Source organism: Dipodomys ordii, unplaced genomic scaffold (assembly GCF_000151885.1).
Source record: "Dipodomys ordii isolate 6190 unplaced genomic scaffold, Dord_2.0 Scaffold26, whole genome shotgun sequence".
Lineage (NCBI taxonomy): Eukaryota > Metazoa > Chordata > Mammalia > Rodentia > Heteromyidae > Dipodomys > Dipodomys ordii.
The window spans coordinates 10,588,213-10,599,852 of NW_012267242.1; the positions used below are offsets into that span (position 1 = coordinate 10,588,213).

Below are 11,640 nucleotides of genomic sequence, written 5' to 3' on the forward strand. Positions count from 1 at the left end.
CAAGGCTAGCACTCTACCACTTGAGCCACAGTGCCACTTCCGGCTTTTTTCTTTTTGCTTATGTGGTGCTGAGGAATCAAACCCAGGGCCTCATGCATTGCAAGGCAAGCGCCCTACCACTGAGCCACCTTCCCAGCCCCACTGTGATTGAGTTTTAAGACCATCAGGTTTTCCTTACTATATTCTCAAATATAAATTTTTAGTTCAAAGACTGACATATGTACATATGTATGAGAATATACACACATATATAATATATAATACACAGAAGCCAGCCTGGGCAGAAAAGTCTCCATGAAATTCTTACCCCTAATTAACCACTGAAAAACTGGAAGTGGGGGCTAGGAATGTGACTTAGAGTGCTTGCCTAGCATGCATGAAGCCCCCGCTTTGATTCCTTAGTACCACATAAACAGGAAAAGCTGGAAGAGGCACTGTGGCTCAAGTGGTAGAACCTTGAGCAAAACAAGCTCAGGGACAGCATCCAGGCCCTAAGTTCAAGCCCCAGGACTGGCAAAACAAACAAAACACTTGGAAGTAGAGCTGTGGCAGAGCACTAGCCTTGGGCAGAAAAGCTCAGGGACAGTGCCCAGGTCTTCAGTTCAAGCCCTATGATACCAGCACATAAAATCAAGCAAAATAGATAGAATATACTTGTTTGCAGAAGAATGTTCTGTGTGACCAGTGTCCAATACTTGTAGCTATTTCTGTGGCGCTGCTTGAGTCAGTGTTTAGGCCTGTCTAAGATATTAGTCATGATAAAATTCACACCACATGAAGACGTGCCTGCAAAAAGCTAGCACTGCTAACAAGACCAAGTTGGAAGGCACGAGACTGGTGAAATGTTATGCTAAGCATGGCATTGTAGAATGTTTATATATTTGGGGAACACAAATACACTTCACAAACAAAGGAACAACAATTAGTATTGCAGCAACAAAGAATCCTTTATATATAAGTTTAGCCTATTCTTTTGACTCAGTAGGATAAAAGGTCCCCAGTCCTGACAGAAATAAAAGCTTTAGCTCTCTTACAAGTTTAGGGAACAATGAAATGACCACAAACAGACCACACATGCTTCCTGATGTGCAAGTGGATCTCATATATACAACCCCAAATGCTTATTAAGCCAGAACAAATAAACCAGGTAGGACTCCCTAAGTGGGAGGTACTAAACTCACCTGAATAGTACTGATTTCAAAGACCAGCAATGTCAAAACTGTCAGGTTCTATGTTGAAGGTTTAAATACAATGCAGATTGTAGGAAAGAGAGCACTCAGTCACTTTGTATATGTTGAACCTTCCTTCCTGTACTCTACAAGCTATTGCATAATGTTGAAAGATTAGAAACAACCTTGCACCTTTTATAGTCACTGGCATACTGGAGATTCAACAGACCAGAATCACCTAAAATAATTGCTTATCTGAAGTTATAAAGTGGTCATTCAAAAACTTTGATATAAACAGATACTTAAATGAACTCTGATATAGTTAAGACTCAGTTTCCCAAGTAGTCAAAATCCTAATCCAACTAGCAGGAATGCAAGCAATTACATTGAGAAAACACAAAATCTTAGTCCTAAAGGCCAGTTGTTTTTCTTGCAGTGTTATTTAGTGCAGAACAATACTTTATGAATAGCATTCTTAGCAGGCACTGGTGGCTCATGCCTATACTCTTGCCTTTGGAGGCTGATATCTGGAGGCTCAGAGTTCAAAGCCTCCTTACTTTTAAATTTACATTTTTATTGTTATTATAAAGGTGTGGCACAAAGGGGTTACAGTTTCATAAGTCAGGTAATGACCACATTTCTTTTTGAACCATGATACCCCTTCCCTTGAACTCTCCCGGCTTTTCCCTCGCCTCCTCACCCACAAATTGTATAGTTCATTTTCAACATAGTATCTAATGAGTACCACTGCTGCCTTTGTTCACCCTTTGTCCCTCCATTTCTGTGTCCCCCACCCCCAAAAGACAGATCAATGAACAAACAAGACAAAAAGAAAAGAAACCAAACACAGCAGCAAAGGAAGTGATGATGTGGCTGAAAGTGGTAGAATACTAAACTAGCCTTAAGCAAAGGAGGTCAGGGACAGCACCCAGACCCTGAGTTCAAGTCCCACAGTCAACAAAAAAATTAAAGAAATAAAAATAAAAGTAAAAACAAAGAAAAAGCTGTGTTTCCATTTCTTGGAGTTTATTTCAATAAATATTATTTAAAGTGAATAGATGCACATAGGCATTGCGCCTTTGTGTTCTTCTAAGAGAATCCTCCTTTGGTCTCATATGCCTAGAGTCTTACATAATATATCATGTCCAGGTATGTTTCAGTTCCTTCTCCCATAATTGCACACACAAATTCAGACATCCAGGGGCCCTTACCTTCTTCCACTCCAGTTCTATCTGGCCTGGGGGTGTGTAGGCAAAAGGAAGTCCACCTGAAGCCCGATAAACTAGGGAAAAGGAGATATGGTCACCTTACAACAAATACAGAAGATATTTATTCATCTACTTCCCTTAAGATTAAGGGACCAAAGTTATTTAGGGGAAAATGAAACCAGATAACTTAATGAAACTGAGGCCTGGTGAGGCCAACTCAGAAATATGGCATTTAGAACCATAGAAATACCATCTTCGCTTCAAAGACAACAGGATGCATCCCTTCCTGAGTAAGCATTCCTCACCCCAAGAATTAACACTTCTCTGACAGGATGCATGCCTTCCTGAGAAAATTGCTTCCCCAAATTTAAGTCATCTCCTGGCCCAAAATGCAGATAGCAGGCTACCTACTTATCTCAAGGATAATGATCTCTTTTGAGGCAGGATGCATCCTTACCTGGAAACTCAGAAAGTAACACCAAGTGTGATTAGCGCAAAGACAAAGCACTTATCTTTACCTAACTTTGAAGTCAGACCCCCTGGCTTTACCACATAAATACCCCAACAGCCCAAGAAACAGTGTGTCTCTCTCTGGATGTCTCTCTCTTTCTGTGCCAGTCTCTGTTTCTCTCTTTTTGTGCCTCTCTCCCTGTGTCTCTTTCTCCATCTCTCTATGAAAGCACCCACACTCTGTTAGAGTGTGCCCTGCCCTTCTGTGTGTTTGTCTGCTTACCTTCTTGTTTACTCAATAAAGCGCTGCCAAGTTTTCTTACCATCAGGACTGTTAGGAAAATGGAGGAGAACAGAAAAGGAAGAGGCCGGACTCGATCATGAACAGGCGAGGACTGTTTATTGAGGAACAGTGAGGGGCACAGACCTTCCCGTGGTTTTGGAGGTTGTGCCAGAGAGTTGGGACAGGAGCTGGGTTTTGATAGGAGGTCTGAGCAAGGAGGCAGAGGTTCACGAAAAAGCCACTAGGTCAAGGAAGGTGGGGGCCTTTCAGTTGGGCCACAATGGGATGTTTACAGCTGGGCTCAGGTGGAATGCCCAGCCTGCACACATCCCTGGGATTTTGCCTGGCATCTGTATGGGCCTGGGATAATAGATGGGGGTCAATCCTTCAATGATTTGTCCAGAAATTCTTATTCTGCGATAAAAGTCAAGGATCCTAAGTGAAGAGTTCCTACATTTACAGGGAAGCTTCACTAAACCATCCAGTGACACACCTCCTCGTTCTGAGGACTAAAGGACCCAGAAGGGCTCCAGGGAAGAGTTTCCTTGTTTACCCCTTGCCAAGATCACGTAGGTGGCTGATCTGACTCCCTGGCACAGTCAGATGAGGCCTGAGCTTGGTAGGGAGGTGAGGGAACCTCTTTGTTAAGAGTTGATTGCCCAGATCCATGTTCCAGCTCCAGGCTGACAGAGAGATGTCCTCATGGCTTCTCACCTGGTCCTGTCCTCTTCACAAGCTCCAGACGTGAGGGAGAAGGAGCAGAAAATGGAGCCCAAATTAAGTTCCTCAGTGGGCCAGATTAGTAGGGCTTTTATGGGCCAGGTTTGGAGGTCCTCCGGGAGGCAGGAAACAGGACTGTGGGCCCAAGGTCCCTGAAATCACAACTCATTTGGGATTGAGGTGGACTCCAGAACCCTTCCATACTTTGGTCCTGCATTGCTCTGGCTGCCTTGCTCCTGGAACAGCAGCTGAATCCCTGAAGCCCTCACCCTTGGTGCCCCTGGTGGGGAAGTGACACTGCCATGTGCTCCCCATTTTCCCTGCCCACCTGGCTGTGGCCTCTTAGCAGCTCTGTCATGCTCTCTGGGTGGCCACATGCCTCCTTGTCTATTCTAGGGCCCTGCTGGCTACCTTGGAAGGAGAATGAAGATTTGAGTGGGTTCAAAAGACTATGGTGTCTATAGGGACCTTTCTACCTTATTGGACTAAAGACACAGGGAACAGAAGATGACCAGTCCACAAATATGTCCCCTCATCCTTAGTCTTTATTTTTTCATTTTTTATTTTTTGGTGGTGTACCTGAACTCTGGGCCTGGGTACTGTCCCTGAGCTCTTCAGCTCAAGGCTAGTGCTCTACCACTTGAGCCACAGTGCCACTTCTGGCTTTTTCTGCTTATGTGGTACTGAGGAATTGAACCCAGGGCTTTATGCATACAAGGCGAGCAATCTACCACTAAACCACCTTCCCAGCTCCAACTTCAATCTTAATCTTGCCTTTTCCAGACTTGTTAAATCTGGGCCATGCCTATAGAAGCCAGACTCCATTTTTTTCTTCATTGGTTTTATTCTGATTCTCTTTCAGTGACCAGGAAGTATCAATCAAGAGAAGGAGCTGTTGATAGCTATGAATTCTTGATCTCTGACAGAACTGCTGTTACATCAGGCCTAAGATCTGGTGTTAAGCTTTGCAAGATGCTGATCTGACAGTGAAGACTATACACCCCTATGCCAAAGACCTAGAGGCTAGATTGCTAAAACTCAATGCTATTTTATCAACACACCCCGAGCACCACAAGCAGATCCACAAGTAGAGGCCCCATACAGGAAAGGAATGACACTAGCCACCTCTACCTCAGCCATTGGCATTCCTATGTTCAGTCCCCCAGTTCTCCCTCTCCCCTGGCAGAATGGAGCTCCAACAAGCCCTTTCTCTTCTCGATTCTGCAGAGAACCCAGCTTTCAACAGCAGCACTACCTCAGAGGTACATTAGTGAGGACAGAGATAGAGTTCCACTCTGGTCATTTGATACCTTATTTTAGTTCCTTGATAAAATTAAGAGAGTCTTATGTCTTAATGACAGTCTTAGGAAACCCTCTTTTAAATCAAATGTCCACATCTTGCATTACATGTTCTGATCTTCTTTGGTGTATCTTCAAGTCCTCCTAGAAGGAGACAGACCAAGACTCAAACCCAAGGTCTGCCCTGGAGGAGCCAGGTGACTTTGGACAAGTATTCTCCCCTCTTTGGGCTCCATCTTCCTCTCTGTAACTCAGCATAGCACCTCCTACACGATGGTTGAAAGATTAGATTCTAATGGGGGCCGAACCACAGGTGGGCATGGAGGTCATCAGTAATAGTTTAGTACCTTATACTAGGGCTGAATTTGTCTTATGTTGATTATTACCTCTAGTTCAGCAGGTGACAAGATCTGATCTCATCACCAATTATTGGAGGATGTAACTTGCTACAACTCAACGCTCCTTTTGGGCAGAACAGTACAATGAAGGGGAAGGTTTCCTTTCGGTCTTTATCTTTGTCTGCCAATCCCTTTTCCCTCACCTGGGAGGGTGATGGAAAGACAGAGTGCCATGGGCCTGGCAAGGGATGAGGGAGGAAGACTGCCTAGAAGCTAGCCAGAGAGGATAAAAGGGACACTGGACATGAGATGGATGTGGCAATAGAAGAGGACTAGACATGCTGGTATATATATAAAAAAAATTAACTCAGCCTCAGCTGGGAGAGCCCAGGCCAGACTGGACAACTGAGTGTCAAGCTCAAAAGAGCCACCAGGTGGCAGGAGAAGCCCAAGGACTCCTTGGGCTCCACTTCACCACCAGCTGGAGAGCTGGACTTAACTCAGAGCTTCCTGCCCTTCTCTCTGTCCTGCCACCAACTCTTTATGGCTTTCAGTGTAATCTCCCTTCTGACTTTGAGAAGGCAGAAAAGTTTCAGTCCTTTTCTTCAACATACTGCTACTAACCAGATTAGTACATAGAACTATTTATTAAGTGCTCAAGATATACATCGGACATTCTGCATGCATTATTTCACCTGCTTACACAAGAGGCCAATAATAGTGCTCTATCCTGTAAAGGAAGAGGCGGAGAAAGCATCAATCAACTGTTTAAGATCATACATCCAGTTGGTCATATAACTGGGACTCCAATTTACATTTGAGGCACTGGTCTGGGCCCTCCCAAGAGTGTTAGCAAATAGGCACGGACATGGAAGAGAGAGGCTATAGTCCTAAGAAATTCCTCCACTGTCCTTACACCCTCTCTCCTCCCCCACCGTTGGGATGCAAGAGTTTGGCTCAATTTCAACTCAGAGCCCTGGCACCAAATCTTGTTACCTTTTCTCCAGACTCCACTATTCCAATTCTTCCCCACACCCTATTTTTCTTAGCGATTTCTGAAAGTTCTTCATATATTGTAAGTAATTATGTGGGTCTCAGCGTACTCAAACCCCGCTCAGCAATTTATCTTCCTGTAGAGGGGAAGAAGCTTGTGACAATCATGTGATTCTGGGGAACTGAAGGTTGTAGACCCTCAGATCCTCAAGATAGCAAACACAGCAGCCCTGCACCCTCATTCCTGAGGGAGACCCTCAATGCTTTCAGGCCTAACAGTTCACCTCTCTGTGAGAAATAGACGGCTGTGGATATGCCTGATTTATGGGGTCAGGGTCCTTGGGACATCTGGCAGCCAACACATTGCAGCCAGGAGGTCAGGATTTGAAGCTACCCATAGGTTTGGTAGTTTTCCACTGTGCCCTTTAGACAATAGGAGTATCTGGTTATGAGAGAGGGTAAGGCTTACCACTGAGCTCTTACTATGAGAATTCCATGCTGCTTGAACTTGTCTGTGTTCCCAAACAAGACCTTCTTCATCTCTGTAGGTCTAACTCCTGTGGCCAACTGGCACCCAGACTCTATGGCAGGGTGTGTCCCATTTCACGGAATTGTGGTTGTTTCTTATTTTGAAGCCCCTAGATTATTGAAACTTCAAACATTAGTATAGGTAGGTAGGTAGGTAGGTAGATAGGTAGGTAGGTAGGTAGACAGACAGACAGACAGACAGACAGACAGATAGATAGATAGAGATAGTTTTATCCTTTCCTTTCCTCTCCTCTTGTCTTCTTTGCTCTTTTCTATCTTTGTTTTTGGCTGTAGGGATTGAATGTAGGGTCTTGACCTGGTTAAAAGGTAGTCTATCTCACTGGTCAATCTACAATGAAAAAAAATATATTTACATGATGGTTTGTATCTTTTGCAACTTATCTTAGGAAATGCTCCACCCAACTTCCCTAAGTCATGTGTCTTCTAAATTTAAAAGTATTTTATTTCCAGAGGTCTCCAAAAGGAAGAAGTACGCAGCTGGGGTACTTGGTTGGTGATTCTTGTCACACACACACAAATTTTACCAGACACATCAAGATAGAGATCATAAAGTTTATTATTAAGACAAAGCAAAGGAAAAGACTATACTCACCAGGAAAAGGTACAGGCACATCTGATAAGAGGCACACTGAATGCCTAGTATCTAGAGTATTTATCTTGAATGAATGAATATGTGGGCTTCGGAGGTTGACACAAATTGGCCTGCTATGTGTGTTCCCTCTGTTCTAGACAGCTAGTATATCTAGTCAGTTTTGTTGATACATTGCTTGGGGTCCAGTAAAAACAAGCCTGATGAATCTGCTCAATTTGCATCACTTTGACATAGATGTCTTATTTCCTTGAACATTCTTTTAAACAAGGATGGGTTCCAGCAGATTTCCTTTAAGTCAAGTGTCCTTCTTGCAGGGTTGGGAATGTAGCTTAGTTGGTAGAGTGCTTGCCTAGCACGCATGAGGCCCTGGGTTTGTTCCTTAGGGCCACATAAACAAGAATTAAATTAAAATTAATACATTATAAACACTTCTTTCCTCAAGTGAGTCGTTTTTATTAAAACTTTTTTCAAGGTAGGTTCCCAGAGTATAGTAACCATCTGGGCAAGAGGACGGGTCATAGGGAGAAAGTTAATATTTTTACAGGGTCACAGAAGAAAGTTACTATTTTTTTTATCAGAAAAGAAAAAAAAAGTAACTTTTATTTTCCATTAGTTATAGAGGAGCAGATCTCAATTAAAAAAAATCTTTCCATACATTTATAATGTATTTCAATCACACTCTTGCTCACACACACACACACACACACACACACACACACACACACACACACATCCCCAGGGACCACTCTCCCTCTCCCTCTCCCAGCTTCCCCAAATGATTTCAGTAGGTTTCATGGTTCTATTTTCATAATTGTAAATGAAGTATTTTGGCTATTTTAGCCACCTTTCTCCTCCTCACTAGACCAACCCCCTCCTGCTAGCACCCACTTGACAACAGAGTCTATTTCTCCTTTCCTGTTTCCCATACTTATTGTTAAACAGCTTTCACTGAGGTCCTTCATGCTGCTTTCAGACAGACTTGCATCCAGTTACAAAATCAATCACCCTCACTAAGTGCCAGTGGCTCATGCCTGTAATCTTAGCTACTCCTCCTCTTAATCATGGTTTGGGCCAACCTTAGACAAACAAATCCTCTAGACTCATCTCCAATTAACCAGCAAGCAAACTGGAGATAGAGGTATGGCTCGTGTGGTAGAGCAACAAGAAGTCCTAAGTTTAAGCCTCAATTCCAGAAAAAGAAAATAACCTATCCACTTTTTTTCCCCTTTCCCCATTCCCTATCTCCTTCTAAGTAGTCCTTTAGTTAGATTCATATTGTATGCTTATCTATACATTTAATTATGTAAACAGAGATAGATATAGAGATTAATGTTCATGAATATGCACATCTTTTAAGGTTAGCCTCCATATATAAGTGAAAACAAGATACAACATTTGGGTTTTTTGAATTTGGCTTTTTTCATTTAATATAATGTCCTCCAGTCGCAACTATTTTCCTTTATGGCTGTGTAATATTTCACATGCAGGTATTTTTCTGGTACATAGATGTACTCTCCTTCAGAAGTATACCCAATAGTGGTGTGGTGGGGACATAAACAGGTCTATTTTTAGTCTTTTGCAGAACCTCCTACTGATTTCCATCGTGGTTGCACTAGTTTACATTTCCACTGACAGGGGATAAGGGTTCTTTTTCCCTCCATCTTCATCAGCATTTTTTTTTTAGGTCTTAGCTATTTGTGTTTTAGTATAACAGAGTTACAGTAAGAAGAAAGAGAAAATTATTTCCCACAAGATTAATTTGTAAATATACTTCATATGATCTGGCTACTCTCTGATGGATGGCTGAAATAATCTGGGAGATTGTGGGACTACACAACCAGAAAATACCTTGGCAACTTATAGTTCAATGATGCTGAGAACACCATGTCCTAAGGACCCTTTGTTGCTATCTCCCTCTGAGCGGAAAAGAGAAAAATCAGGTCCTAGTGACCGAGGCATAACTCAGAGAAAAGGTCTTTTGTCTTTTGAGAATTATTATCAAGGGGCCACGGAATAGAAAGTTTTCTTCCCTGAGCAAGTAGGGGAATTCCCCTTCTTACTCCCTCATCAAGCCAAGTTCCTTTAAAACACAGTATACTTTAATCAGTACCCAACAGGCCTCTCTCTCCTCCACAAGGTTAAAAATATCAAACTCTTGGTGGACAGACTCACCTGGCATCTCACACATCCAGATAGTTTTACTAGATGCTATCATCACAGAATGACTGAGATGATGGATAAGATCAATAAGTCCACAAATGACAAATATTTTGTGGTAAACAGAAAATAGAAGCCTCAGGGATTCCAGGATCAAAAGTATGTTAGCCACATTCAGGTCCCTGGTCTGAAAGATGGTGTGGTTGTGTTGTATTTGCCCCCTGACTTCCAGAGTATGTCCTCAACCCAAGCTTGGCTCTGAACACCAGAGCAGTGCTCAGCCAGTTGTAGCATGCCTGGCATCTGTAATCCTTGCCACTCAGGAGGCTGAGGAGTGAGCATCACGGTTTGAAGCCAGCCCAGGCAGCAAAGTCTCTGAGGCTCTTCAAATAACCATCAAAATGCCAGCAGTGGAGGTGTGGCTTAAGTAGTCCAGCACTAGCCTTGAGCAAAGACGGTCCTGAGTTCAAGCCCAAACACGTGTGCAAACGTGCACACACACACAAATATCTGACCATGAAAATGACAATCTTGAGTCTACTCATAAAATGTAGTGATTTCATGCTGGGAAGGTGGCTCAGTGGTAGAGCGCTTACCTTGCATGCTCAAGGCCCTGGGTTAGATTCCTCAGCACTACATAAGCAAAAAGAAAAAAGCCGGAAGTGGTGCTGTGGCTCAAGTGGTAGAGCGCTAGCCTTGAGCTGAAGAGCTGAGGACAGCGCCCAGGCCAAGGCTTAGTTGTAGAAATCACTACATTTTTGGGGGGGGGGGCCTGAATTCTGGGCCTGGGCGCTGTCCTTCAGCTCAAGGTTAGCGCTCCGGCTTTTTTCCTTATGTGGTGCTGAGGAATCAAACCCAGGGCCTCAAACATGCAAGGCAAGCGCTCTACCACTGAGCCACCTTCCCAGCCCCCAACCGAGCAATTTCTAAAACCAAGTACACCCTGCAGAGAAAAGACCATTAACATATTTACATTGCCCTGAGGCCACCTGAGAAAAGAAACAAGAGCTCAAGCTGTCAGTGGCCCAGCTCAGATAAACCTAACCTGCCTTTCAAGGACCTTTCTCCCTAGCAGATTTTCTGGGAGAAAGAAAAGCCAACTAAGATCACACTGGTCGGCAAGTGAAAGATTTTGCCCTACCGGCCACACTTCGAATGTTTTAAAATTGGCCCAGTTGTAAAAGTCCCGTCCCTGGGTGGGCTCGAACCACCAACCTTTCGGTTAACAGCCGAACGCGCTAACCGATTGCGCCACAGAGACACGGCAGTAAGCCCTCTCTCAATCGAATGGGGAGTGAGCTCTCACTGGGCGCCGGCCAGCTTCACTTGCCAACACCTGAGTGAGGTCCGAAGCTTCTTAAAGGCCTCAGCGCTGACTGCGAGGAATCAAGTCGTTTTCATTTGAAATCAGATCATTTATGGGCTGCAGAGAGAAACCGAAGGGGCTCCACTGCCTCGGCTGCTCAGAAGGTGCTGGTTCCTTCCCCCCCCCCAACCCCCCACCACCATGGGTGGATCCTCAGTTTGTACTTATTGCATTAATACAATTGACAGACTAAATATACAAATGGACAATGGCCAAACCATGCATGCATAGAAAGAGAATTCTGGTCTGAAGCCTGCTGCCTCTTGCTCAGGAAAACCAACCACTTAGACCATAAACCACTCAGGTCTGTTGCCAGACTTGTAGGAAGTCAATTGATAGCTAATAAAAATTCAGGAAGCTAAGTGACTTCAGTGACAAATGGCTTCAGGAGGCCAGACTTAGTATCAACTGCCAGCTTGCCCAGTTACTGTCCCTATTAGTGATTAGACGAAAGAAAGAAAAAGAAAGAAAGAAAGAAAGAAAGAAAGAAAGAAAGAAAGAAAGAAAGAAAGAAAG

At 43.7% G+C, this 11,640-nt stretch overlaps 1 non-coding gene across 1 annotated transcript; it reads right to left on the bottom strand.

Moving 5' to 3' along the window:
* Window positions 1-10,945: 10,945 nt before the first annotated feature.
* On the bottom strand, window positions 10,946-11,019 carry Trnan-guu. Its single transcript has one exon. It is a non-coding gene; the product is annotated as a tRNA-Asn (tRNA).
* Window positions 11,020-11,640: the final 621 nt, after the last annotated feature.